Here is a 6812-nt window from a genome sequence, read left to right on the forward strand (position 1 = left end):
GTTCACCTGGGGGGACTCTTTCCTCCTCCCTGTGCACATTCTGCTGAGATGGCCGGGGGCTGCAGCCTGAACTAGAGTCCTGGCCCCTCCTCACTCCCACACAGGGACCCACCTTGACCATGAGCAAGAGTCAAGCAATAAAACAAGCAAGTGTTCCTGCCCCTGGAGTGGGGCAGGTGGATGGTTTTTGGGTTTCTCTAGGTGACCTAGCAAAGCCAAAATGATTCAGGTCCCCAACAGGAGAAGGCAAAGGTCTTAAGCAGGGTAAGGGAGGGGTCTCACACAAGAGAAAGTCACTGGTCAATACCAGGAAACAAAAGTGACAGAAACACATAGAAAGATACACAAGGACACACACAGAAACACAGTAAAAACAACTAGGGGTGGCCATCACACACACACACACACACACACACACACAAACAGAGGGGTTCAGTGATGTGTCACATGGTCCTTGAACACTGGCTCAGCAGCCATGTCTGACCTCTCCTATGTGTCCAAACAGAAGGCACCTCAACTAGACTTAACCTCTGGAGGTAACAGACCAGGCAACTTTCTAATTTGTTTCCTTTTTGGGGTAGAGGTGTCAGACCCCTCTGAAGTGTTAGGCAGACATCTGTCAAAGGCAGCCCTGGGGACCTGGGTCATCTCAAGTTGGGCACCCCGAGAGTCCTCTGACTGTTGCACCCTGTCTCACTCCAAGGTGCTATGAGACCCCTGGCACCTCAAGGTCTGGCCTCTGAGATCTTCATGGGACCTCCAGAAATATTGTGGGTATTCACCAGAGAAGACTGCTGGGGCATGAGTTTAAGCCAATAGAATGTCTTTATTAGCTGGCCTGGGACTACACTGAGTGTTCGGGATCCCAGTATAACCCCATGCCTTTCTCAGGATGAGCTTTTAAGTACAAAAACCATGTTCCGGGTTGAGATATTTCAGTTAACAAGAACAGTTAACCAGAAGCAGAGCTACAGATTAAAAAGCAAGGTTAGTACATCTAGAGACTTCCGATAAATATGGACTTGGAAGGATTAGGCCTTTGTTTTTATTTTTGGCCAGTGGTGTCATCTACTGCTGAGTTTTATAGCCTGAATGACACTTCCATGATGGAGTCAGTTGTGCTAAGGTCTCAGGACCTACTAAGGTCTGGTGCCCTGTTACAATATCAGGTCACCTCCTCAAGACTCAAGGACCGTCGCAGAAGAGGGGCCTCAAAGACTGTGAGAGCCAGAAGTTGGAAGGACTGGAGCAGACAGTGTCTTCCAGACATGACAGGACCCCATTACGCATGAACGCACAGCAGCTGTGGTTACCTGCACCAGATCAAGCCAGTCGGCCTTCCAGCACGAGGAGGGAGGGGTTCAGGAGCCCCACTCCTGATTGAGAGCAGTTGGTGGCTTCTGCAGAAATAAGAGTCTGTGTTCTTTGGGGGGCTCCCAGGCTGACCCCACACCCAGGAGCACACGGATAACACAAATAAGACTTGGTGGACATGAAGCTGGGAAGGAGTCGATCTGAGAGGGTTTAGAGAGTAGAAGGATGTGCGTCACCAAAGTACATTGTGACGAATCCTCAAAGAATTACTAAAATGTCATATTAAAAAGTGACTGTGACCATATAGTTTATTCCACCTGGGAGGGAGGCAAAGGGAGCAGCCAGGTAGACTTCTTTGTTGCGTGTGAGACCAGGGTGCATGTGCCGCAGCATGCATGTGGAGGTCAGGAGGCAGCTTGAGGAGTCTGTTCTCTCCTACTGCCTGAGTCCTGGAGACAGAGCTCAGACCATCAGTCTTGGCAACAAGTGCCTTTACCCATGAAACAACATCCCACCAGCTCAGGAGTTTGTTCCTTAGATGCCCTGAGAGATGAACATAACCCCAGACAGCTGGAGAGTCAAATCATAGTGTGGAAACTGGGTTATTTAATGGTAGGACACAAGGGCAATAGCTGTAGAGGCCCTGGACAGCTGCCCAAGGGCTGAGCTTTCATTCTCCGGTACTGAGATACAATAAACTTGACCTCCTGGTGCTTACATGCCTGGAACATAGCCTGGCATAAGAAATGCTCCAGGCACTCTGGCCAATAAGATATGGCACCAAGAAGTGTCATCAAATCTCAATTCTTAATAGTCCCAAGGTGTCCACAGATGATTCACCTTTCTGAACTTCACCTTTCCCACATTTTTATTGATTAATTCTGTTATTTGACAATTTAATATGCATGAAAATTGCATTCTGATTAGTACCTCTCTTCACCCTCCTATTCCCTTCCATTCATGATTCCACCCCATCCCTACTTGTCCCTTTCCCAGACTCCCGATTTTTAGGTTTGTTTTATGAAAGCTTAGCTTGACCAGGGCCCCTCTGGATTGGGGCTATGTGTTGGAGCTTGTTGGGGCCATCAGTGGATATACAACAAAAGACAACAGCTCCTCCCTTTCCAAATCTGTTAACAAATAGTTCAGCAGTGAGGGGTGAGATCCTGAGCCCCTCCCCCATCTGGCCTGTTCTTGTGCAGACCCACTGTGTGCATCTACAGCTGTGGGTTCATGGTTGAAGTGACTGTCTCTTCCCCTTGAAGGTGACACTTCTCAGCCTTTCTCCCTAATGTACAGCTCTTATATTCTTCTGCCCCCCTCTTAACAGTGTTCCTTGACCCTCAGAAGGGATGGTATAAATGTCTTACACAGAGGTGAGCACTCATCTGTCACTTATTCTCAGCACCCTGTGAAACCATGAGTCTCTACGTTCGCCACCATTCGCAAGAGACTTTTCAGGTCAAATCCCAGAGTAGCATTTGTCTGAAGTCATAAATGTAAATATTTAGAGGTAGCTTGATGCTGGGTCAAGTTAACCAAGCAACAATGTTCAGTCCTCCCGATGGCCTGTGACTTCCCCCGCCTTGGATTCCTGATGGGTTTACAGTACCAGGCATAGGTTTCCTCCTGTAAAGTGGACCTGAGAACCAACCAGCGAGCAGTTGGTTACCCCATAACAATATAGCCACTACTGTGTAAGTGGGGACGTCTTGCTGGTAAGGTCAGTCTTGCATATAGGATTCACAGCTGAGTGGGACCACTGACATCTCTTGTCACTCAGCAGCCAACACAGCACCTTTCAGGACTATAAGAGCTACTTCTGGGTCACCATTGGGCATTGATCCACTTAGACCTGATAAAGCTTAAAAAGGATTCTTAACGCACAGAAACGGAGCCACACTGGGCTTCCTGGTCTCAGAGTCTCATGCCAGCAACAGCACAGAGACACATCTCCCAACAGCTGCCTACAAAATGGAGCTTGCCACCAGCCACCATGAGCTAAGGGGCATGGTGGACTCCTGAAGTCTCTCCCACAGGCTGCAGTACAGAGAGGCTTCTCCCAACCCCTGCCAATGCCTGTAGGCTTGAGAGGACAGCCTCGGGCTTAAAAACACAGCTGTATGCTACTTAATACTGCTTCCCAGAATTGGGGAGGTAAGTGTGACTCATGACTGATTGGTGCCTGTGCCATGTTGAAAAGCTGAGTGGGGCAGAGGCAGCCACCAAAGCCACACTTTGGTCCTAGCCAATGCAGCTTAGCAGTTTAAAAACTCTCCTGGTCAGAAAAGGATTACAGATACACAATAAAATGGATTCAAATGGAAAAAAACTCTAAATGGCTAACAGTGTGTTTAAAAATATTCAAAGACTTGAGAGAGAAAAGAAAAAGGATAGAGAAAGTCCTTAAAAAAGAAATAGAGTAAAAAAAAAAAAAGCCACATAAGAATGGAAAATACACAGAGAGTCTGGATACTGAATATCATTGTGTTGTCTTTGGGATTTTTAACTGCAGAGAGACATTTGATTGTGGGAGCTGCTAAGATAAACCAACATACATATATTTTAAAGGTATCTTGACTTCAAAATTTGAGTCTAAGGATGTGTTGCTTTGGAAAAGAGGTTATGCTTTTGTTTCCACAGAAGATGAGAACCTGTGGATTGCTTACAGGCTAATATGGTTTGGTTAACCAAGACCCTTTGAAAGGTCTCTGATGACAGCTATGGCCCAGATGATCCAACATCCAAAACAGCTGCAAGGCAACTGTAACGATACACCCTCACAGACTACTACAGACAAGATTTAACTATAATTCTAAATTATCTCAGGATCCCTATAAGATTGCCAGTGCCCCCAATAAGCAGGAAGTAGCTTAGAATACTATGCCCATATTCCCAAAAACTGGATTACAGATGTCTGTTTTTGTTTAGGGGGGTTGGTTACAAATTGTTATTGGTCATAGTCAATCTCTTTCTAAAAGAAGAAAAGGGGATATGACACAAAAATGATGGGGAAAAATCTACTTTTATCCAAAAAAAACTGTTAATCTTACGTATTTTATATCAGTATGGATTTTAGTTTATTGATACAAATTTAAAGTTAATTTTGTTATACTGTATGTATATTTCTATTCTTGTTTAGGGTATTATGTTTATGCAGCTCATTTTAAAATGTAATATATAATTAAGAAATACATATTAATAGTCATCTATATTAGCAAGCTTATGTTCATGTTAGGTATGTTTTCAAGGTCATACAGAGATATATTTCAGATAGATAGGCACTCTTCAGACACTTCAAAGGCTGGGCGGTGGTGGCGCACGCCTTTAATCCCAGCACTCGGGAGGCAGAGCCAGGTGGATCTTTGTGAGTTCGAGGCCAGCCTGGTCTACAGAGCGAGATCCAGGAAAGGCACAAAGCTACACAGAGAAACCCTGTCTCGAAAAAACAAAAAAAAAAAACAAAAACAAAAAAAAAACACTTCAAAGACCTACAGAATATGGCATTTAAAATGCTTTAAGAACTTAGACTTTTCTTGGACAGTGAGACATGTCTGCTCCTGGCAGCACTGAGAGGATGTTGGGCATCAAAGAAACTCCATATGGAGTTTGTCTTCTTCTCGGCAAATAAATAAATAAATTCTGGACAAGCAGGACACAAGGAAAAGCGACTGCTGAACCTTACCAAGTTGGGAATGAACTTGTGACTGACCTTCTCAATTCCCTGAAGACCATCTTAACCCCTGGTGCAGTTTCCATCTTGAACATCAATAGGCAACTGCAGCATATTTTCAGGGCTTCATTGGCAATGGCTGAAAAGATAGAAGATTAAAAAAAGAGAAATGCATGGTTTTCTCAGTGTATTGTAATCTACCTGAACAATCTACCTGAACTCCAGGAAAATACAGTTTCTTCCTTGTTCAATCGCAGAAGCTTTGTGGAAACCTAAATGAAGACCTGAAGACAATGAAGGAAACCCACTCCCAGGAACTTTTCCAGCTAATAAACAGCTGGACAGAGAAACTCTGTACTTTGGAGAAGAAGTGTGACAACATCCAGAAACCACTGAACAGGATTCAAGGAAATACAGAGAAGAAGTCTACAGATAAAATAACAAAACAATAGTTCACAGTGAAAGGATTATTGCTGTTTCTGATGGATTATTACAAGAACTCTGACATTTTATCCAAGAAGGCACATAGTTGGTTAAAGAATCTGTAAGCAGTGTGATTCATTCAACAGCAACCTGGAAACTGTATCTCAGGAGACCAAATAGAGGTGTGAAGCTTTGAACACAAGCACAGTTCATTTTTCTGAACAGCGGTCACAGTGCTTAAGCAAGAGGAAGGAGGAACTTCAGAACTTAATAGAGATAATGTCTGGTGAAAAAAATTAAAAGCAGGAAGTCTAGAGCTCGATGAAACTATAAAAAACTGGTTTGACAACATATAATTGCTTTCTGCAATAGGATCTGAAACTAGATATCCCAACAGGTATGACACTAGAGAGGAAAAATTATTTATATCCATTAGCACTGGTGAGAACTGAACCACAGGAATAGCTCCTTGATCAGATGCAAAAGAAACAGCCCGAGCTGTTAATGATGCTGAACTGTTCAAAAATGACAAAGAGGCTGGTCAAGATATGCATGAAGAGAAGGAGGTTCTGGAACAATGTACTGAAGAACTTTTAAGTCAAGTGATATTTGTATATACCAGTGTGGATTGCTCAAGTGGCTGTGCTCCATTTTTCTAGCATAAAAAGTCACATGGAAAGGACAAAGAAAACAGGCATTAAACCGGTGGAGCAGTCTAAAGTGGAAGAGAGCTCAGAGCACTTTGTCACAAAGAGCAGATTGCCACCTCAAGCCTCAATAAATTTCTAGTTAGTCTGAGGGTTAAGGTTATCTTTTTCAAAAAAAAATAAAACCCAAAACTCCACAATTTGAACTTGTGTACAAATTACAATGGAATGGACTATGTCAAGATATCACTGTAAATGTAGTTGAATTGAAAGTCCTTTTTATCATCCTTGTAGCTCAAGTATGTAGAAAGCTGGGTTTTATCTGGGATTTACGCTGAGTATGTGTGTTTCTAGCTTATTTTATAAATTAGCTCTTCTGTAACAAGCAAAAAAATAATTTTTAAAAAGGGAGGGACCGGGCAGGACTGAGAAACTTCAGTTTACGCTGAGCCTCACTTTTTTTACATCATTGCATGAACTTCTCCTGGAAGTCATAAACAAACATCCACTTACCCCAGATAGGGCATCAATGACAGATCAAGATGACAATTCCACCCACGCCCAGTTTGCTGAGCCAACGAGTTTATCGGGCTTAGTTACAGGACAATGAGTGAAGGTGACTTTCAGGGGTGCAGGTGACCCCAAAGCATCCTCACCAACAACACATCTCACCCTTGAATGGATGACAGCTTCCCCATAGTGACAAAATTAACCTCTATGTGCTCTAGCACCTTCAGGACCACATGTGGCTGGGG

At 43.7% G+C, this 6812-nt stretch overlaps 1 pseudogene; it reads left to right on the forward strand.

The window, feature by feature from the left end:
• Positions 1-475: 475 nt before the first annotated feature.
• Positions 476-6199, forward strand: LOC131900438 (kinesin-like protein KIF11; annotated as a pseudogene).
• Positions 6200-6812: the final 613 nt, after the last annotated feature.

Source organism: Peromyscus eremicus, unplaced genomic scaffold (genome assembly GCF_949786415.1).
Source record: "Peromyscus eremicus unplaced genomic scaffold, PerEre_H2_v1 PerEre#2#chr22_unloc_1, whole genome shotgun sequence".
Classification (NCBI taxonomy): domain Eukaryota; kingdom Metazoa; phylum Chordata; class Mammalia; order Rodentia; family Cricetidae; genus Peromyscus; species Peromyscus eremicus.